The 23,636-nt window shown below is 46.7% G+C and overlaps 1 long non-coding RNA gene across 1 annotated transcript in view; it reads right to left on the bottom strand.

Annotated features, from left to right (window-relative positions):
* Positions 1-854: 854 nt before the first annotated feature.
* Positions 855-23,636, bottom strand: part of LOC138302210 (uncharacterized) — a 41,957-nt gene continuing 19,175 nt past the window's right edge. The window contains exons 3-4 of the long non-coding RNA XR_011205340.1: positions 14,065-14,109; positions 855-1,228 (exon numbers count right to left, since the gene is read on the bottom strand). This is a non-coding gene — a long non-coding RNA (uncharacterized lncRNA). The remainder of the gene's footprint in view (positions 1,229-14,064; positions 14,110-23,636) is intronic.

Genomic DNA, 23,636 nt, shown 5'->3' with positions numbered 1-23,636 from the left:
CATGGTGGTAAACACCTCCATGGAAAGGCTGGCGGTATGGGTGACTCAGGGGGGCCTGGGGGCCCCTGCAGTGCCCATGCACTTGGCTTGGGCACTGCAGAGGCCCCCATGCACAGCCCCATCGTGCATTCTACTGCCCGAATTACGGGCAGTGAAATGCGGGACGGACGAACCTCAACATTGCCCCCGGCTCCATTATGAGCCGGCTTCAATGTTGTGGTGACTTTTCCGCTGGGCCAGCGGAAACGTCATATTGTGGTGCCAAACATACCGCCAGCACTGGTGGTATGTAGGCGCCCGCGACTTCCGAAGTCGTAATGAGGGCCTTTATCTGTTAATTTAGTGCAAAAACATACAGAGCACCTGGCACAAATGTTAGAAGCGTGAGGGTGTTTTTGCACCCATTTGTACCGGTCGGGCTTTAATAACCCCAAAAGAGCAAGCATGCAGGTGAAACTGCGCCCTGTTAATCAAGCACTACATAAATGCTGTTAACGATCCGCTCATCAGATTAGCACCTAGCAATATGCAACACTTTATTGTCTGGGGACTTTCCTCTATCTTTGACAAATTGTACAACTTCCACAAAGTCTTTCTGGAGCCCAAAGACAGTGTCATGCAACACCTGAAAACCTGCCTACTGCTGGTTTATTGATGACATCTGTATTCAGGTAGCTCCTAAGACTGGAAGTGGAGGCTTACAGCAAGGGTGTCACCACACATAGCTCACCTCCCTCTCATCACTCATAGTTCCCCTCCCTCTCATCCCTCACAGCTCCTCTCCCTCTCATCACTTACAGTTCACCTCTCTCTCATCCCTCATAGCTCCCCTCCCTCTCATCCCTCACAGCTCCCCTCCCTCTCATCCCTCACAGTTCACCTCCCTCTCATCACTCACAGTTCATCTCCCTGTATTCACCTCCAGTCTCAGCACTCACAGACCTCACCAAGGTACAGGAATCTGATACATGCAAGGGAGAGGGGTATTGCAGGGAATATCCCCACCATTTTCTCATCAAGAGCACAATTAAGCCAGAGCTCGCATAGAAGCGTGAAGAGGGCTACAGAGGCAAGTACTCCAGGTCACGAAGGAACAGCAGCGCTGTGGCAAGCCTCGTTCAGGAGCGGAGGATAACCAAGGCCCAGAGATGGATTCCTCCTCTCCGTTAAAGGATGTTCTCTTCTAGACAAGGGTGCTGATGGATGCCTCCTAGCCCAGGACCTGGACCTGTAACAGAGTGAGGATCAGACATTCCTTTAATAAGGGCTCTATTCTCAATCAGAGGACAAATTATAAATAACCGTGCAGGACAAACATGAATATCACCGAAAAACTTTGCGTTCCAGTTCTACTTTGTGCCAACCCTCCCAGGAGTGCTGTAAGTAACACGCTTGAACGTATCCATCAATTCTCAAAAGCAGTATCCAAGTCAAAAAAAATTATCATAAATATTAATAGGTGTTTTCTTTCCTGAACAGCACAACAAACCTAAAATGTAACATACACTTTGAGTAAGTTTACAATTACTTTAGTGAGTTTACACTTTTGGGTACGTTTACTACTTTTCATTATTTGCAAACTCCAGGCCTGATTCACAAACTGCATTTTGTAGTACTACACAATGTTGTACAAATTGCAGTTCACAAACTACATTCTGCAGTTCTAAGCTCCAACTGTGGAGTCTCCGCACATGTAAGTATACATTTTAGTAGTAAATGTGGGAGGAGTGGGTGGGAAAAGGGTCCTACTTACTACTAAAGGGGATGAGATGAGCAAGGACTAAAAGGGGTTTAGGTAGGATCACAGAGGGCTTTACTGAAGGATGTCACACACCCACTCAAGACTAATCCAATTGCATTGCTCAGGTGGTGGAAACATCCAACTTATACCTTTGTGGTATGCGAAGCCTCTGAGTTTGTGAATACCGAAAGGAGTAAACTCATTACAAAGTGTAAACATACTCAAAAGTGTATCTTACCTTTGTGAAGCAGGCCCTCAGAGTGTACGTTACTACTAAAAACACAGCAGTAGTTCCACCACTGCACATGTTCAGTCACTGCTACTGCAACATCCTCCCTGAGAAAATACTGGTGGTAGGGAATCAAAATAAAGCCCCATCGGAAATAATATTAAATGAAATTTAGAAAATAATGTCACAATACACTTTAATAAAGAATAAAAATGAATTTTAATTGATGCTGTACATCTTTTCTGATACTTATTAATGCACATTAAAAAAGCTTTAGGTGAGAACTTAATTTTTAATTTACACTTCAAATAAATAATGTTGATTTAATGTAATATATTTCCATTCGTTATAATTTTAATTCTAATTTAACTTGCTAGTTTTTTTTAAAATTTTTAGTTTTGTTCTACATATAAGGTTAATGTATACAATTAATTTAGGTTAATATTTAACAAAAATGTTAACATCATTCTTTTTTATTTTTCCTGTGACTGCAGAGTTTCCCTATCATAAATTCATTCCTCTAGGGCTGTGGGGTTTACCCAAAAGAAGCTTAACATAAACAAAAGTAATTTTTAAAAAATTTAAATAAACCTTTTTTATTTTTCAATCTACTTTATGATGTGGAGAGCTTTGTCCCAATTGCCAAGTCTCCCCATGGTAAATTCATCCCTTGAGGGGTGTGGGAATTACCCACAAGAAGTGTTCACTATACCATCCCAAAACTAATGGAATAGTGGAAGGTATTATCCCTCCATCCAACGTACCAGCTCCAGCGGCAGAGCCTTCTCCCACCTCGCCACCAACCTACGCAAGACCCAGGACCTCCTAACCTTCGGAAAGCACCTCAAAACATGGCTTTTCAACCTGTAACCCCCCCACCCCCAGCGCCTTGAGACCCTACCAGGTGAGTAGTTCGCTTAAGAAATTTGTTTGATTGATTGATTGATTGATTAATAGGAGATTTAGGGAGGGAATTCAGTTATCTAGAGGCTGAGGAAAAGACTGGAAGTTAGAGTTGGGGGAAAAATTGGAAACATATCATTTTTCTCTGAAATCCAGGGGTTACTCCTTTCCAGCTATTCCACAGGGGACAGTCCAACCCTATAGTGTATCTAGCCTGTGTAAAAGGCCATTGTGGTTCTTTTATGGGTGGGAGTGTGGGAGAAGAATCACATAATTTTACCTCAGTATTTGAGATCACCCCAAAATTACCTCACATGGTTCCACTCCAGCACCCTTGATCTAGACGTAATGTTGCTCACTGGAGGTTAATCAAGTGTCTCTTTAAGGACCACATGTGATGACTTTATATCACTCTGTCATTCATTACTTATTATGATGTCATTCCCTAGACGGTCATCTCTTTGCAGGCAAGGTAGGAATTCCTCATGTCACTTGCATGTTGAGGTGCTACTTTAATTAGGAGGGATCTATTACCTCTACCTTTATTAGCTATGATGAATGCCTGAGACAGTGAAAGTGGACATCTTTCAGATCGAGCACTGTATGAAGTCTCCTTGATGTAGTAATGGGATGACATCCTGCAGAGTGACCATGTGAAAATGTTCTGAGCGGATGTATTCTTTCAGGCTTCTAAAGTCCAATATTGGCCTTAAGGACCTATCCTTTTTGGGTATAAGAATGTAGAGTGGATAAACCCATGTGCCTTGTTGGTGTATGGGCACTGTTTCTATGGCACCTTTGTTGGGATGTGCCTGAACGTCCTCTTAGAGCAACTGCTGGTGTTTTGTTGAGAGTCTGTGTTTGTGAGGTGGGATATTTGGAGGTGTGCAAGTAAGCTCCAGATAATAACCATGTTGGATAATATCCAACACCCACTGGTTGGAGGTGATTCTCTGCCAAGCGGGAAAAAACTGTTATAGTCCCCCCACGATAGGTGTAGTTTGATGAAGGGGGATAGTCGGCAAGTCAAGGTTTGCCAATGGAGGCGGTAGGTTTGGTAAGCCGTCTTTACTAGTTCCCTGGGAACTGTTTCTCCTGTATGAACCCCTACAGTACCCCTTTGGTGAGTATGTTTGTTATATGATTTGGAGGTTTCAGGGGAGGTGGTTTTGGAGCCTTCACCATAAGAGGAGCGGTGAAAGGAGGCACGTTGTGATAAGGTTTGCAACGCCCCCATAGCCTTAGCTGTCTCGGTGTCATTTATTATTTTTTCTAAAAGGGTGTGTACTTGGGGGCTAAAGAGATGTTTTCTGTCAAAGGGGAGAGCTAGGAAGTTCTGTTGAACTTTAGATTTAGAAAACTGACACCCTCAGCCAGTCATGTCTTCTAAGGAGCAGGGTTGAATTAATACCCCACCTCCTGAGGCAGCTGCATTGAGGGCCAAACATATAGTTGTGTGTGATATGTTTACCCTCTGCAGCAGTCCTCTTCGAGAAGATGCTTGAGAATGTTCTCCATCTCGTTCCAGTGGGTCCCATCATAGCGCGATAAGAGACCAATGGAATTTGCGATCCTCCAGCGGTTGGCAGATTGTGCAGCCACTCTCTTACCCACAGCTTCTATCTTCTTACTCTCCTTATCTGATGGGGGCACCTCACCAGATGTTTGCCCTTTTACGAGCCATGGCCACCACTAGGGAGTCAGGTATGAGTTGTCCCTTGATGTATGTGGTGTCATTTGGCAAGGGCTTATAGGATAAACCCTGAGGGTGATTACTCTAGCCCTAACAGGGTTGTTGAAAATGTCCTCCTTGTGACTCAGCATACCCTCGAGCATTGGTAGATATTGTGCCAAATGCTGATTGGACCAGACAGTTTCAAATAAAAAGTCATCATCTGGAGGCTCTGTATATAGTGGTATCTTATGAAATTCAGCCTCTCTACTTATGAGGTCATTATCATCCGGTGGGAAAGGTCTAGCTGGATATACATCCAGGTCCGTATTATCAGGTAGGTGTACATCATACGCATCCCACAGATCATCCTGAGGTGGGGTTAAGTACTGGTTTGCATCCCCCTCATCCCCTGTGTAAGAATGTAGTGAACCCTCAGGTGACCCAGTAATATCAACAGGTGAAAGTTGTGGTGATGGGGTATGTAGGAGGCTGGCTCTCTATGTAGTGTGCAAAGCTAGGCACACTGTGCAGAGAGTCCGGGCAACCACACATTGGCTTACAGAGGTAAACATTAAACAACGTAATGCTTTAATTTTTATGGTAACTTGTTCGACCAGTTAGGCTAATCTTGAAGAAGTGCAAAGCATTCATTGTACTCATAGTATCAATAAAGCAAGACACACACTCAAGAGAATTACTCAAGACTAATTTACAAAAATACTTCAGGTTTTATAAAACTTTTAAGACCAAGATTATCAAAATTGAGTAAGTACTCTTTAAGCTCGTATTTTTTTAAGTTTAGAAAATGTCTCAGGTCTGTGCGTGATTACGCACCATGAGAATCAATGGGGAAATACTTTAAAAATGCATATAAAATCAGGCAATGTGTTTACCAATGTCTCCTTTTGCAGATAGGTCGAGGCCATCAGTGGGCCTGGTGGACCAGCTGGAGAAGTTCAGGTTGCTCCTGATTTAGGCAGGAGCAGCTGTAGAAATTGTTGGAGCTAGTGCAAGGCCATTGAGGGGGATCACTTGGAAAAGAACTGCACAGGTGGACTTCAAGGTGAGTCTGGTGGGTCCCCTTGGAGTGTCGAAGTCACAAGGGGGGAGGGACCCTTAGAGCACAGCTGGATCTTCAGTGCAGGGCACAGGGTGGCCGAGTGCAGAAAGAATCAATGAGCCAGGAGCTGTGCACAAAGGTGTCCTTGGAAGCAGGAGGTAGGTCGCTTTGAGGGTTGCTTGCAGGTCAGCAGGGCCACTCTTGTGGAAGGTCCTGGTGCTTTCTGAAGTCCCTTGACTGGGGCTTTCTTTTGGTTCTTTTTCAGTCCAGAGTGGACTGTCCTTCTGGGTGTCCGATGTTGAGTGACCAGTACCAGGGGCTATTTGCACGGTTCAGCCACTGAAGGTTGCAGTGCCACCAAACTTGGCACACTTACAGGTTTTGTCCTCACTGTCTTTTGGGTGAAATGTGGTCTGGCTGCAGCATCAAGTTCCTTGGTCAGCAGCTGGTAAGGGAACTGGACTTCACTGGGCTTTTGGTCTTTGTTGCAGGAGAGCGATGCCTTCTTTTTGGAGGTAGACTGTTGGTGATTTTCAGAAGTGTGGAGGTCCTCTGCGTTTTTTTTAGAGTCCTTCTGATGTCCGAGCAAACCCTCCGTGGCGATTGTCAAGTCCTGGGTGCAGCAGGCAGGGTTAGGCGCCTTTTTCTTGGTGCAGCCGAGTTGTTTGATACTAAACTTGAGTTGTTTGATACTAAACAACACAGACTTCAGAGTGGCCATCATGTAGCTTCAAAACTCGTACTGACCAGAGTCTAGCACGTGCATTTAAATGGCTGCTCTGTTCACTTCGTATGTCCCAGGTTTGGCAAGGACACAGTAGGGGCATATTGCTCGTGCATCGATGCCCACACATATAGTATAGTGCACCCTGCCTTGGGTCTGGAAGGCCTTCCAGAGGGGTGAGTTACCTATATTACATGTAGTGTGTAGGGGACAGGGCACACAGGCTGTGTGCCATGTTGACTTTGCATTTTAGGATTGCATCAGAACAATCTAGATGCATGGCCCTAGAAGGTGCCACAATCTATGCTGCTGCTCCCCCCGCCAGGGGCCTACCCTTAGTATCCCATGCCCTGGGTACCTAAGTACCAATTACTAGGGACTTACAGTGGCAGCTAAAGGTGTTGTCAATTATGCCAATGCATCACAACAGTTTTGGGAAAGAGATCTGGCCCAGGGAACCTGGTTAGCAGGGGCCCTGGGCACTTGCAACTTTGAGACCACATACAATACCAGGCAAAAAGCAGGAGCTAACCATGACAAAAGCGGCCTTTTCTCACAGGGTATGCACAGTAGGCTGTGATGATTATAGCCAGGCGTGCAGCGGGCTAGTTGCCTCGTCCTCTTTCTTTTTTACATGGTGGAAGAGGAATTTCCAGTGTCTCCTCAAAAGACAGCTCTCTTTTTGCAGGTTGTACTCCTTATGATACCTCATGTATCTGTATGGATCATTAGGTGCAGTTGTCTTGAATCCAACTCCTGTTGAAGTTTTTCTCAAGCACCGTTTGCACTGTTTCCACCAACTGTTCATCAGCTGGCAGAGATTTTGGCTCCGACATGGGTTCAGGCAACACTATTTTCGGTGCCGGTGCTTTTGGTTTCATAGTGTTTTTTTTTTTTTTACACTAAGGTGGAGTGCTGTTTCGACTCCAAAGCTTTCGATGCCAAAGGTCGACTTGAATCCGATGTAGTGGGCTTTGGGTTGATGATATGCTGCTTAGGCTGTTTTTTTTTTTTTTGTGCCAAGGCTGGGTGTGTGTGAATCAGTTGGTCGGTGCCAACCATGTCTTGATGGGAATTGTGGCCCAATGAGTCTTTGGTTTTGGGTGAGAGGATATGGAGTTTTTGTACATGTTTGCTGTGGTCGGGGTTTACATGGAGAGGGCACAGTACTCACGGTTTGCCCTGGAGTGAGGTCTTGTATGTCCATACCGGAACTAGAGCTCTCATCAGGTGAAAAGTTTCCTTCATTGGCAGCCGATAGGTAGGGCCAGACATCGAGTTCTGGGTCTTCCAAACTGAAAAGGTCCACAGAGTTTTCAGCGCTGCGTTGAGACATTTCGAGTCTTCTGGTTCTTTGATCTCTGAGTTTCTTTTTCGATCAAAAAGACTTGCAGGCCTCACAGGTTGGCTCCTCGTGTTCGGGGGGACAAGGACAAGTTGCACACCTGAAGTAAGTTGGTGTGGCAAGATGGGCAAAAATGGAAAGGCATCAGTTCCATCACCAAGTGGGCATCTGTTGGAGAGAACGTCAATGAGAAATAGCACCCCGAAGAGTGAAGGCCCAAGAGGGCCATAGTTGAATAGAAAAAGCCATGGATGAATTCATAGTCGATGTGATAACATGAAGATAGGAATCAAGCTGTGATCACAAACAGTACCGATGGTGTCAAAGGAATAATTGACAATGGTGTTGAAATGAAGCAGGAGCAGCACATGCCCAAATGGGATGGTGGAAGAAAACAAACTAACAATGGAGTTGATGATCATGTGGATTGCTAGCAAGAGGAGGAGTCACTAAATATTGTGACTTGAAAGACTTTTGTCGAAGAAAAAAATCTGCAGAGACAAGAATTGGTCCCAAAAGTATCAGCCAGATCCGAGCCTCCCTTTGATGGATGGCAGAAAATGTTTTGGGCCAGATGGTTTGTCCAGATCTCCAGAAGATAGATATGGGGCTGGCTCTCCACTGGAGACCAAAGGCATATGATCTCCACCCTTCCCAGGTGACCTACCACCCCAACCAAGTAGTGATGCACCCATGAACTGTAAACTAAGGGTATGGAAGGAAGAGCGGCCTGCGCCAGGCAGGTTGACTCTTATCATTTACCACTGCATAGCCTGACCTTTTCTCGTGAGATCTGAATGGAGTCAGAGAAGCAGCCCTGAAGCTAGGCCCACTGGGATCTGAGGTTGCACTGCAAGGCCTGCTTATGCCACCGGGTGTTTAGAATGAGTAGAAGGCATGATGTCAAAAGACCAAGAAGCCTTGTAGCCATTCTTACAGAGACCCAGGACTGATCTTGAAACATCAAGATAATTTCTTTTACATCCGGGTCCAGGATAGCCCCAAAGAAGGGGATCCTCTGTATGAGCTTCAGGCGAGACTTTGGCTCTTTGATGATAAACCCTAAAGATGTCAGAGTTTTGGCTGTCATCTGGAGGTGGTCCACAACTGACTGAGTCTGGCCCATCTTTAGCAACCATAAGTTGAAGTACAAGAACACATGTAACTCCAACCTTATAAGATGGCCAGCGACCACTACCATCACATTCAAGCACACCCGACGTGAGGGGCCTAAGTAAAACAATAGGGGTGGCTGGAAAATTGGAAGTGTTCTGGCTTCAACACAAACCACAGGTAACAACTGTGAGACTGCAGAACACATTATGAAAATACGTGTCCTGCAAGTCCAGAGACACCGTTCAGCCTCCAGAATCCAGAAAAGAAAGAGTCAGAGAAGAGTGAGCATTCTGGATTTCTCTTTCTTCAGAAAAGCATTCAATGGGCAGGGGCTCAATATAGTCATGGGGCCTCCGTCTTTCTTCAGAATGATAGAGTAGCATCAGTAACACCCGTCTCCCTTCTCTGAGTCTGGCGCCGGCTCAGTGACACTTGTGGTGAGGAGACGGTTGACTTTCTGCAACAGGATTGCAGAGTGATATTTTTAAAGTTGTCTGGCTTTGGGGGAAGAAGGGCAGGGAAGGAAATTTTAAGCAGGGTGTAGTCCTTTTAGATAATTTGTCCCCAAAGGACTGCATCTGTCCTCCAGGACAGGTTGTAACAGCTAGCGTTTGGTATAAGCTAGTCCCTGGCATAGCCTCTGAGATTTCTCTAGTGTTGGCGAAACTGTTTGGCCAGATACAAGAGCCCCAAAGATCGTGCTGTGGTACAACTATCTGAATCATACTTGTGTCGAAACAGCTTACTCTCAAACAATCAAGACTCATCATCAAAAGCCATGTCCATTAGGCACGCTTGTACATCTCCTGAAAATCTGATTGATTTCATTGGGCTGTGCCTTCAAAGCAAGACACTGGTGCCCACAACTTTACCTATGGAGTCTGCAATCTCCACGCTGGCGGGCAAAACATACTAGGTAGCATCCTGGCCATCTTATGCCACTTTGGCCAACAAAGTCCTGAGCCCTTCTGGACATCTGGTAAGGTCTTGCTGGCCAGGTCCCACAAAGCATGGGTGTACCTACCCAAGAAGCTTACTGTTTTGAGAGCTCTGAGGGCAAATATGGTCTAGGAGAACATGTTCTCTCTAAAAGCATCAATTAGTTTTGACTCTATTTGGAGGATTGGTCAGAAAAGAATTTGGGTTCACTATTGGTTGGTGCCTGAACTATCCAGGCCTTCTGTTGTAGTATGTTTATTCAGGAAATCTGGATCACTGTGGCCAGCCTATGTTACATAGCCACAGGCCAACTAACTGGGGCTCAGTCCATCCCACCAACAGGGTATCTGTAAGCGCTTCAATGTAGCAGTGGCTCAGACAAGACTGGCCCGGATTAGAAAATGTAAGTTAATAAATTAGTTTTTGACTCAACAGTGGACAATTGTAAGCCTAGGAATTCAGGTCTTCGTACTACTACTACTGCAAGCCTGCTACTTCCCCCCTTCTTTCCACTACTGCAAAGGCACTGCCTCCCACTGGTGGCCCAAGTGAAGAGTCTAGCTCTGCTTCAGGGGAGGCATCAGCCCTACTGGCATTTTCCAAATCTACCTATAAGCCATCATCAGTACAATGCACCATTTTCCTCCAATCGCGAGCTTTGCGTGTGCCAAGGCTTGTTGGCAGAATCCAGCAACGCAAACCAGACTGCAATCATCCATCCAGGGTGGGACATCATCTGCACCAAGCAGGAATCCGCATCCATCTTCTTGGGTGCAGTAGTGACTGTTCTTCTTCACCAGTAGTTGTTCTCTTACACCTTTATCCAGGTTAGCAGGGGCTCATGTTCACCCTGGACTCTTCAGTGCTTCTTGGACTTGTTCCCCTTCTTCCACAGGTCTTTAGGTCCAGGAATCCATCGTTGGTGTCTTGCAGTCTCTTCTGGTTCTTGCATTATCTTCTATCTTGTGTTCTTGTGTGTTCTAGGAAACTTACTGTGATTTACTCCTGCTTTCCTAGGCTCTTGGGTGGGTTCTATTACTTGCCTTTGGTATTTTCCTACACTCCCAGGTCCCCTGTACACACTACACTTGCCTAAGTGGGAAACCGACTTTCGCATTAGACTATTTTAGTTCATGGTTTGTGTTCCCCCTAGGCCCACTGCTATCTATTGTGATTTTCACAATTTGCACAGTTTTCTGTTTTTACAGCTATTACTGCATTCTAGTGTATATACTGGGTATATTACTTACCTCCTAAGGGAGTATAGTCTCTAAGATATTTTTGGCATTTGTGTCACCAAACTAAAGTACTTTTATTTTTGTTTCACTGAGTATTTTTGTATGTATGTAAGTACTGTGTGACTACAGTGGTATTGCATGAGCTTTACATGTCTCCTAGATAGGCCTTGGCTGCTCTGCCTAGAGCTACCTCTAGACAGCCTGGCTTCTAGACACTGATTACATTTCACTAATAAGGGATAATTGGACCTGGTATAAGGTGTAAGTACCATAGGTATCCACTACAAACCAGGCCAGCCTCCTACACAAACAACTTCAGTTGGGACCTGGACTTTTCACAGGAACAGCCTTGTGACTGGGACCGCAGGTGGTACCACGACTTGGAAAGGAAGAAAAATTTGTGCATCAACCACAATCTCTTCTTAAGTTCAGATGATGGAGAGCTGCACCTCTCATTCTGGAATCAGTTTTGGGTGCAAAAGGCCACCCTTATTGCCGAATCTGAGTCGTGAACGGCGCACAAGCACCATTAACATCATCAAGTGGGGTCATGACCGGCATCTGCTTCCTGCAGGCTCAGCATGGTTTGAATCATGTCATTTTTGGTGGGGACAATTCCCATATCACACGGTCACAATAAGAATTTGAAATCATAGGACCACTGAGTGCGGTAAGGACCTCCAGAAATGCGTTGAAGCATGCAGAAAGAAATGAATTGATCTGTGTGCAGGGGTGGCATTTATATGCTGCTTCACTCCATCACTTCCATGGCAGTTCAGTGCCACCTGCTGGCGTGCAAGAACATTAATGGAAAACATCTGTTGATCTAGTATAGTGCCTGGTGGATATACTAAAGGTGAGGAATCTGTGATTAGAAGTAACAAGTAGAACGTCACCTAAAAGTTGGATCGAGTTCTTTGAGGCTTATACTAGTTTAAGGAATTGTTTTAACGCATTTGAACTGAAGTGTTTCCCTAAAAACAATGATTGGAGTTAATTTCCTTAGGTCAGTGGGTAGCAAGTTTCAAGCTGGTGATGCTGCCAATGAGAAGATCGTTGTTGGTTGTGGAAGTTTGGAACTTTGAAACTTCCAGCAGAGATGTGTCTTCACCCCATAGTCCTATTAAGCCGCCAGCAAGAGTCAGAAGTTCTGCAAGGCAAGGTTGGTTATTCTTTTAGATTGTCTTGTGGACAAGGCAGCATAATTTGAATTGTTTGTTCTTTTTTGCTGGGTGTATAAATCTACCTGTAGAGTGGGCCTATAGAGGGAAGTGGTACTCTAAGAAGGTCAGTGTTGCCAAAGTACAGTCTGGATAGGACTAGTCAGAGCACTGTGGTTCTAAAATGTTTGGTTGCTTGAGGGAGATGTTCCTCAGGGTATGTAGATAAAGGTTGTCTGCTTTGGCCATTCAGTTAATGTGCGGAATGAGTGTGAAGGATGAATCTAGTGTGTGCCCTCAGGGATTGGCATTAGTGGAGGATAAGGTGAAAATCCCATTGGGTTCAATAATTTCAGAATCGTTAGATCAAGCTTTAGTTAGAGGGACCTAGATAGGAGGAGGAATTCAGTGTTATGCAATTTAAGGCTAGGTTGTGGAGCATTGTGATGTCTTATAATGTTGATATTTGAAGATACAACTGTCCATTGTCAGGGTATTGGTGCACAGTCACATGAGAGTCTTTCATGATCAGTCCTGGGAGCTCCACGTAAGGGATAAATGGTGTGGGAGCTGGATAGAGCCCTGAGGCTCAGTGCACCCTATCTGATGTATGACTGAGATCTGGAGACTGATTTGCATCACAAGGCGTCTGTTGAGCAGTGAAGTGAACTAGCCCTTTAACTTTTCTCTGAAACCCATGAGCTGTTCCAGTGTCTTAAGTAGCCGGCCACTAGCAAAAGTGGCTACAAGATCAACTGACACAATTACGCAGCGATTGCCTCTGTCGAGGATGTGGTGCTTGTTGTCAAGTACCTTCAAGTGAATCATTTTGAAACTGGACCTGAATTATTAGTAGCCAAGCAGCCTTTCTTAGCTTTCTGGCAATGATGGTGTTTAGTTGGTCTGTACAACCTTTTCAATGGGTTTTCCTTGCCATGAGATGTTGGACGCAGGATGGTTGTTGGCTGGGCCTAGGTTGGCTTTCTTGAGATTGAGATATTCTTTCATCGTGGGAGGCATTGATCTGATTACACCAGAAGCCTTGGAAGGCAACAACTTTGTGTTTGATCATTTGTTTCTGGGATGGGACCTGTGAAGCAGCTTGTCGGCAGAGGTTTTTAGAAGATTCTCCTAGCTAGTTGGTGGAGATAGGTTTGAACATGTCTCAGTTGTGGTAGTATTTTGGGAAGTGTGCTGTCCAGATCAAACCTATCTCTTACTATGTAAATCTTCTCAGTGAGAAATGTATTGGAGATTTCTGCAGAGGGCGGCTGGTGATCTTTTTTGAGGTGTGGATAGATTTTTGATTTGCCTGAAAAATGCATGTGTCACTGGGCAAAGCCCACAATTGGCTCGTAGGATACATGAGGATTTAGCTGTTAGGATGATGTCTAATACTCTTGCCTGAGTTTCCTTGGCTTAGGTCTCATTATTTCTGAGGATCCTCTGGCTTTGGCACCTGGGACAGTGAACCAGGGTTAGCTTCTCTTGGGGTGCACTTTCTTTAAGCTATAATGGGGTTCTTGTGTCCACAAGATTTACAGTCTTATAGCATCATAGTACGTAGCTGCTGTGCAAACATTTTCTTTGTGACCTAGCTGCTTCAGTGTGGATGCGATGTGATCTTGGACAGTGAACTTTTCAATGATAAAAAATACGTAAGTTAGTGGAGCGCGGTTTTAGCGTGTGGATGTAGTGTTCACTTAGGACTCATATGTATCCAGCAGAGAATCAAAATCTGTTCAAAACTCTCATCAAAAGCCCAGAGCCCCTTTAGGTGATAGAGACGGCAAACTTTACTGTCATACATTTATAGATGGAAAATGCACAAGCAGGTATTTTAGTCACAATGTTACCACTGAAGCTGGAAAAAATGAGAAGGTTATTGTTATAATTGAGTAACAAATGCCCCTTGGAGTCCGGCCATCACCTACCTCAGGCAGAGGACTGGCTGGAAGAAGAGTCTGTAGTAGGAGGGTCTGCCAAGAGAAGAGAGAGTGAGAATCCTGCTTCCAATCCAGATATGTCTCTATTTTAATTCTTCATTTGTGATTTTTGCAATTTAACTATTCACAGCAGTAGGACAACAATGGTGCGTTCCTGCACCAGCACAGTGAGTACTAACAGTACCCACAACATTATAGCATACAATACTACACACGTCATCTGTAAGCGGTCCTTCATGCACCATCCTGCCCCTCGTTCCCACCCATTCCAGTCACCCAGTCTCACCCACACACAACCACTCCTCTGTCCCTCGCCCACCGTATGACATATGTGTCTCTTTCACAAACACGGGAGACAAGACAGAATATTGACCTTTGTAAATAAATAGTGCCTGCAAGAGCCCTCTAAGCAGAGGCCTGTTTCCGAGCTGCCCTGGAAGTCCCAATGAGGGCTCATTTGAAGATTCAAGCCCAGTCAAGGATTCAAGAGGCTGTCATTCAGTGTGTATGGATTACAAGAGTTGGAATTGTTCTGGGAGGCCTGGGGTGAGGACCCAGGACTGGACATGCAGACACTGGAAGGCCTCCCCTGCTTGCCTAGGATAAGAAGCTCTGTCCACGTTGGATATTCAGGTGGCCCTGGTGGGAAATGTCAAGCCTTTGGCACCCTTCTCCAGCCTACTTCATTGCAAAGTGCATCAGGAGGTCTCCCCTGCTTATCCTGGTTCAGAAGCTCTGACTGGGCCCCGGGTCAGAGCTCCGGTTGGCCGCGAGTGGAAGCCCCTGGCCTGCCGTGCTGGAAGTGCCCCAGATGAGGTCCCACAGGCACTAAGAGGTCTCCCCTGCTTGTCCAGGTTCAGACGTTGTGACCAGGCCCCAGATCAGAGCTGTGGCTGGCCCTGGGTTGGAAGGTCTCTCTTTTCTGGCCCATCGTGTCGCAAAGTGCCCAAGATGGGGTCCCGCAGGCACCGGGAGGTCTTCCCTGCTTATCCATTTTCAGAAGCTCTGATCTGGCCGGGGTCAGAGCTCCAGCTGGCCTTGGTAGGGAAGCACCTGGCCCTGGGTTCCCGTCTCGAACTTGCTGTGTTGCAAAGTGCCCAGGATGGGGTCCCACAGCCCGGGGAGGTGTCCTTGAGGATAGCCATTTGCCTGATATCCAGGAGTCCCTGTCTTCTCCACAGGTGAGCAGAATCCTTTCTCATAAGACATGGTGCGATCAGATAACTGTCCTTTGAATCTGAACACCTGATCACTGTAAGCCCCGGGCATCTGGATGCACACCACCCTATAGCATGCACAGATGGCCGGTCAGTCCCAAAGAGGGATCATTTGCCTCTTCAAGCCCAGCCAGATCTCTCAGAGGTCAGGAATGTTTTCTCCAATTGCCTTTTGTACAGGTAAGGGAGGGGGGCTTTCTCTGGATTAGCAGCGGCAGTGTACTCAGGCCCTTGGGCTGCTGGTGAAATACCACTACTCTAAGGGTCAGATTTATCATGATTTCCAATAGCTATTACCAAATTGCAATTTGTTGCGAATGGCAATTAAGTAATTGCTATTGGAATGTATGAAACTCCAGGAGTTTCATATAGCGATTCTCAAGGTCTCGCAAATGGACCTATCTCATTATTATTCATGAGGTAGCTCTCAATTCGCAACCCATTGCGAGTGGCTACAATCACAGGGGTGGTGGCCTGCAGGGCTCAGCAAACCACCATGTCTGTGATTGCTTTTAAATAAAGCAATCTTTTTTTTTTTCAATGCACCCTGTTTTCTTTTCATTTTTTAAGAGCGGACCACTGCCTGCTCTTAAACAAAAAAAAAAAAAAAGATTTTGCATGCATTCACAAAGGGGAAGTAGTCGCTTGGGGACTCCTTACCCTTTGCGAATGGGTTACCACCTACTTTCAATAGGCAGTGTTGCAAATGTTTTGTGACCGCATTTGGGTCACACAACATTCATACATACCTCTGCTATTCGGTATTAGGAAGGGACGCCCTTGACACGCCCCTTCCTAATACCGAATCGGTATGTAGTCGCAATACTGAATCACATATTGGACTTGATACATACCAAAATGCATTTTGGCCATTTGCGATCTGCAAAAATGTTTCATACATCTGGCCCTTATTGTTTTTTCACTTATCTGAGCTAAGGGAGTACAGAACCCTCCTACCAAGCACAAGGGCTGGCGTGATCTTAATTTTCAGTATGAATACAGACTGAAAGTGGGGTCTCACGGTCCTTCTGACTTTTTGAGTTTCAAGCAGGAGGTGTCAGAAACATTACTACAGTGGTAGCTGGTTTGTAGAGGCCAAATATTCATAGCAATGTCACTTTCTGATCCTTCGATGTTGGCTCTTCCCATCATTGTAAAGCAGAACTGACCGTGGGTGCCTGTGCCCCGTGATGTTCCTCTGTTACCAGACGGGCAGGAGTGATAGGGTGCGGGCTGTGGGACGCAACCTCCATCATGTGCAGTGTGGCTCTGGGGCCTCCTACTCCTGCCCTGCATCACTGGGCAAAAGGATGGGGGCATGATCCGTTGCAGGTCAGGAGAATGACCAGATGGCTGGAGTGGGCACCAGTGGAGTCGCCTTGAGAAAAGAAGTCAGTGGGTGGCTCTAGGAAGGAGCCTCCGTAGCACTGGCATTGTCGTTGGCTGCTGCCTAGACACTCTGGTCACTGGGTCAGCACAAGCCATCTAGTCGCAGGCTGCTTGACCACATTACCTATCAGCGGCTGGCTGACCAGGTGACCGGCCAGCGACTTGCGGACCACTTTACCGGCAGGCCAGTGGGCACAGCTAATTCTGACCTGTGCCTTCCCACAGGATCTGTATGCCTCTACTGTGTGGGGGGCTTAAAATTTGAGGAAAAAAGGCTTCCCTGGCAGTCCCAAGGGAGGAGTGGGTTGGAGAGAGCTAAACCCTCCATAGCTCATCAGTCACCAGGAAGATGAAAGGCCCCCGGGGCTCCTGTAGCCAATTAGACTGGGGTGACAATCTCTATCTAGGGCAAGGTGGCTGCACACTAGGAAGGACTCTTGTTCCCCTCCGGGGTGTGGAGCAGATATGGGACCTCCTGCCATCCCTGCCCGAGAAGGCCCAGTCACCAGGTGCATCCCAGAGTGGGGTAAAGTCAGACCAGAGAGGAGTCTGGGGCTCCTGCAGCCTGAATAGCTTGTGTAATCTCCATTGAGAAGCCGGCAAAGCCATAGCTTTCACCTGGGAGGCCTGGTCCCTAAAGGCCAGGGGTCAAGGCACTGGGCAAAGCCACCTTCCCTACCCAGACCAGGGTGTAGTAGGGAACACTGAAGTGTCAGAGTGTCATTATTCCACCATAGAAAGATAGCTCTTTGAGTCCACATGGGATATAGATTATTTCAGACACTTTATGTGATATGTGATTTATTGTCAGAACAGTTCACAAGCTGCCTATTTGCATGTTATCCCAGCATGGGAGCAGATACTTGATGTTTCAGTTGGCACGCCTGGCTGTCAATTTGCAGATATATCAGTTTTATGTGGAATATATTCCTGGCAGAGTCAACCATCGTACTCTCTGGCTGTCCAGGTTGCTATTTGAGGTTCGTCAGATTACTGAGAATGACGACGAGGAATGTGAGATGGGTTTCTTGATAGAGGATGTACTCCTTTACAACGGAGCGGAAAAGTAATGTCCACCACAACTAAGGCGCTTTGGGTGAAATTGATAAAGGAGGATAGAGTGATTCTGATTGATTCTCAAGGTGTAAACTGGGGGGCGTGGCCAAGATGGCGATCGGAGCGGTAGTGTAAACCACAGCTCCGTCGCCCAGCCCGCACAATTATCCTGTCATTGAGCTCCTAGCCCCCCCTGGGGCAGGGTGGGGAGGCTGCTCGGGGGGCGCCAGAGGGCTGCACCATTAACCGCGACCGAGAGCGCTGCATTCCCGGTGGAAATTAAAAAACATCGCTGAGATATGCGCTCACCTCGAGGACCGCCTAGCCCAGCTGATCGGGGCTACGCACTTGATGCACCGGAGCCGTCACCCGGACCCCGTCGCCATCAGTGAGGTAAGGGCTCGACGCCGCGACCCCGTCGTGTGCGCCTGAGCTGTCCGCTAGTCCGCGGGAGGCTGCCTGGCGCGCACAGGGCCGGCCGAGTCCTCCCGCACACAGCCCTGCTTTATTGAACGTTGCGCCGGAGCGCGCCTGTTCATACTGATCTCTTTTCTCCCGCGGGCACCCATCGGGCGCCCGCGCTCCGCCCTACGGCATTGTCTTATAACTGGGACCTTTGGAACCTAATACAGGCGCTGCTGACGACCCGTGAGGCGGTCCGGAAAAAGACATAATCGAACACTCGTAGGAACGGAAGCTGCCATTTTAGGTGCCTCAAACCTTGGTGGGACCGAGATCCTGTGGCTCAATAATACCGCTCTCATTAACAAAGAAAACTATACTGCATAAACGCCCCCCTTAAACGTGATGCACACCAGGTGCACTGACTGACCGCAATTGAGCAACAACATCACCCTAAGCCCCACTGCACCTCCCTAAGGCATTAGGAAAGCTAGAATTAGTGAAGCCAATGTAGTTGGTGCAGGAGTGTTGCGGCAGAGGCAGAATAAATCGCGCACGAATCTCTGGGGCACAAGTAGTGCAGATAAAAACATTAGGAGAGCCTCCTGGCGATACTCATCGAGTTGGAGCTTTATAATAAGCACAAACACTGCCCCTGCCTGACCTGAAAGCGCCAAATACACGCCTCCTCAGCAACGCGATATCCAGCTGACACCACTAACTGCAGCCTCTTTAAGCAGATAGTCAACGCTTCTAGCTGCTCCTTCCCCAGTTAATTACCGGACGCAAGCTCCGTTCGGCCGGCTTGTCACACCATCTGATCTGGTGGCTTTCACCGCAGTGACTCCCAATGCAATACTAACTCACAGACATTGCTGCATCTCTCAAATGGTGAAGCCAAAGACCACCCGAGCACCTCTTACCAAAATGGACCACACTACAGCACCTCCTCCGGAAGCTCACCCCAATGCGCAATCAACATTACAGAAGCTGGAACTAACCTTACAATCACATACTTCACAATTTGAAAAAACCCTGCAAGCTATTCTAGACACTAAGACCACCTTGGAAGCCAAAATAGGCTCTGTAACAGAAGAACTCAATATCCTTCGCACTGACCAACACGCTCTAGCTGATAGAGTATCTGAACTTGAAAAAGACACGGCGTCCTTACCTGGCTCCATGAAAGACCTGCAACTACAGCTAACGCAACTGTCAACAGAAGTTGATTTCTTAAAGTGCAGAACAGAAGATGCAGAAGGCAGGTCCCGCCGCAACAACATACGCCTGGTAGGATTCCCTGAACGCGCAGAGGGCTTAAGTGCGGAACTGTTCATTGAGCAATGGCTCATAGACACACTCCTTAAAAATAAAATCCCGAAGTTCTTCTCAGTTGAAAAAGCACACAGAATTCCAGGCAGACCTCCAGCACCCGGCTCACAACCAGGCCCCCTGATAATAAGACTCCTTAACTACCGAGACAGAGATCTTATCCTTCAACTATTCCGCAAATCAGGCCCAGTGTGCTACGAAAATGCTACGATAACAGCTTATCCAGACTTTACAGCAGAAGTGCAAAAAAAACGTAACTCCTTCTACCGTGTTAAAATATGCCTTCGCAAACACGATATCAAATATGCACTGATGTTCCCAGCCAGACTTCGGATACAGGATGACTCTCGTTCCCTCTTCTTCACCACCCCGGAAGATGCCTGGACCTGGCTACATGCCAAAGGCTTAGCGGACCCGTTGGACGCAAGCACTCAAGACGACAATAGATCTCTCTCCACGCCGCACCGTAAACAACGCAAGAGACAGGGAGCCAGACCCTCACCTGAGCAGGCAAAATCCGAGCGCTCTCGGCTCCTTCAAACAACATCCAATTTTGTCAATGCTCCCTCCGCCGCCCTACCTTTGCAAACGGAAAGCGAACAGGAACAAGATCTAAACTCTGACTCAACGGAGTCCGCATGTGGTCCGCTTCTCACACCACGCACAGCGGACGACATCTGATGAATGAACGGACTGGCTCACTTACTGCCTAAAAGTTTCATCACAGCTTCTTCGTGGCTCCTATACGTAGTCCTGCAGTCAACGGGTGCCCCCCGCCCGACGCGCTTCGCCTTTTAAACTATGTGAAACCCGGGCAGGGTAAGACCTTACCTTTGTATCAACGCTAACTGGCACCCCCCAGCTCCATATGGACAATTACCTCACACTGGATTTTTCCGGTATTGTTTTCTATATGTTAATAGCTTATTCGTTGTATGTTGTTTTAGTGTGCACCTCTATATTAGGAGTATGGATCTATAGAAGGCGGGTCAAGCATAAAAGCAGCAGCAAACACACAAGAGACGCTAATTGTAGCAACAAAAACACAGCTCACAGCCTGTCTCTTGATTGTCGGCCAGCCACAGCGACTGAGTCCCATAATAATGTTAACATTGGGTCACCAGATAATCATAATCCCAATTATGTAACGCACATAAAAAACAACTATGGCCACTCACAAGCACCCAGGAACCCTAAAATATAAAACACTCATATGGAACGTTAAGGGTATGGCAAATCCTCGGAAACGCCAAAGGGTTCACACCTTTCTCACAAGACATCAAATAAACATAGCTCTGCTACAAGAGACACATTTCACCAAATCTATCCTGGACACTGCACGCTCAAAATGGAAGTGCCAATTATATGGCACTACTTCTTCATCCTTTGCTCACGGAGTAGCCATCTGGATAGCACCCAGTGTCCCGTTCGTACCCTCCCGCACGCAATGTGATCCAAGCGGTAGGTATGTAATACTGGAAGGCGCCTTAGACGGGTCCCCATTAGTCTTGGTCGCACTATACTCCCCAAATACGAACCAGCGCGACTTCTTATCCACACTCACTACTGGCAACCTTAGCGACCCCACATTGGAATGCATATGGGGGGGTGACTTCAATAGTGTCCTGGACACTCAAATGGATCGCTCATTTCCCCCACTCATTGCAGCCCCCGCCAATCGTGCTTCAGAATCTTTGGCGCAGTGGGCATCAAACAATGGACTAAGAGATATATTGAGGGTGCACCACCCCACTCACCGCGAGTACTCTTACTTCTCCCCAGTCCATAAACTGCATACCAGGATAGATATATTCTTTGTATCCACCACTGTTAATCACAAAATATGCTTATCTGAATATTTAGCACGCACGATCTCAGACCACAACCCATTATGCTTAACATTGGCATGGGGACACATACACACTCGGATACCAACATGGCGTTTGTAACCAGAAGCCCTCCTAGATCCTCCTTTTCAAAAAGATATCTCCAAAAGTTTAACCGATTATTTTCTATCAAATAAAAATACAACATCATCCCGTGCCATAGAATGGGACGCTCATAAAGTGGTAATAAGGAGTCACTGCCTTTCGGCCATGGTTGGGGTCAGAAAGGTACTCATTAAGGAACTACAAGACTTAGAAATAAAGCTCCGTAACGCAGAAAATGCAAATGATAATAGTGAACCTGCACTAGCAACACTGCACCTGCTTAGGACCTCTCATAAGGAGACAGACAATAGATTGAGCAAACACGATTACAGACACTATATGATCAGGCAACACGCTGAAGGCGACAGATCTGGCAGACTATTAGCTTGGCTGACTCGGCAACCACCACAACCAGCACCCATTGGCGCAATACGCTTAAACCCTGACACGATCGTTAATACCCAAGCAGGCATAAACGATGCCTTCTCCACATACTATCGGACCCTCTATACGCCCCCTCCACAACCTCCAGAACAACATATTATCAACACACTAAGTCTGGTCCCACAAAGTCAACTTATCCTCGATAACACTGCCGCGCTAGACGGCCCCATCACTATTGAAGAGTTGCGTCTTGCATTATCACAAATGGCACGTAATAAAACGCCCGGCTCTGATGGCCTGCCGATAGAATATTACAATTCTCACGCTGCCTATTTATTACACCCACTCACAGAAGTATTCAACGAAGCACACAATAAATTACAACTGCCGGACTCAATGTGCGAAGCACTGATAGTCGTCCTCCCAAAAACGGGCCGCGACCCTCTAGATGTCAAATCATACAGACCGCTCTCCTTGCTGAACACAGACTGTAAATTATTAGGAAAAATACTCGCAAACCGTCTTCTCCCCTACTTACCGGCTTTAATACACCATGATCAATCAGGCTTCATTCCTGGCAGAAACACCTTCCTGAATATTAGGAGACTCTTACACATAATACACAGTAATACAAACTCGGAAGCAGTGGCCCTATCTCTAGATATAGAAAAAGCATTCGACACACTCAGCTGGAACTATCTTTTACACACACTGAAAGCATTCGGCTTTGGTGCCGGCTTCATTAACTGGATCAAAACGCTTTACTCCAGGCCCACTGCTCGGGTCAAAAATGGACGAGTTATCTCTGAAGCATTTCCCATAGGTAGAGGCACCAGACAAGGCTGCCCATTATCTCCATTGCTGTTCGCTATTGCTATGGAGCCACTAGCGATTAAACTACGGAGTTATGCACACATATGGGGTATCCCGGAGGCTAACACCCACCACATCATATCTATGTACGCGGATGATGCCTTAATATATCTGCGTGATCATTCGGCTTATATGACTGAGGCCCTGCAGTTACTGGACTCCTTCGCTATCGCCTCTGGTCTACACGTCAACTGGTCCAAATCAAGCGTATTCCCCATTTCTCCGTCCCCGGTAGCGCACCATATGTTATTGCCGCAATACAAACTACCCTGGTCACACATAACCTTTAAATACCTGGGAGTGCAGATTTATCACGGATCTAAAAGAAGGAAACATAGACAGGATCCTTGGCTCCGTTCGCGGCTCAATACCCTTCTGGAGCTCACTTCCCCTGTCTCCAATGGGCCGAGTGGCAATAGCCAAAATGCTCATCCTTCCAAGGTTTCTATATTACTTTACAGCTCTTCCGCTGTGCTTACCGCGTTCCTTTTTTAATAAGCTGCAATCAATGCTAACAGATTTACTCTGGGGTAAAGATAGACGCAGAGTGGCGCTGTCAATAACGCAACATCCGCAAGAGATGGGCGGATTAGGAATGCCTAACTTCGAAAGATATTATGCAGCCACCCAATTATCATGGCTGTCTACATGGCTATGCGACACCCTGTCGGCTGAAAGCAGGATGTTACAGACACATATAGCATCACTGAAGCTGTTACTCTCGATACTAACTAGTACCCCCCACACGTCTCCCAGACTAATATTACTAGAGGCAGCCCGATTCTGCTGGCGAAGATATGTCCAAACCAAGTCCACATCTTTCCTCTACTCGCCTCTGTTGCCACTACTTCAATTGCCGGGCACCCAAATCCTGTCAATACACCATGATACACGTGAAATGAATATGCTCCAATTGGGTGACTTATATTCTGGCTCCGCGATGCGTACTTTCGCTGAACTGGTGACAGCAGGCACT

Source organism: Pleurodeles waltl, chromosome 6 (assembly GCF_031143425.1).
Source record: "Pleurodeles waltl isolate 20211129_DDA chromosome 6, aPleWal1.hap1.20221129, whole genome shotgun sequence".
Lineage (NCBI taxonomy): Eukaryota > Metazoa > Chordata > Amphibia > Caudata > Salamandridae > Pleurodeles > Pleurodeles waltl.
Note: the sequence above shows the minus strand (reverse complement) of the source record. Positions and strands in the feature narration are given on the sequence as shown.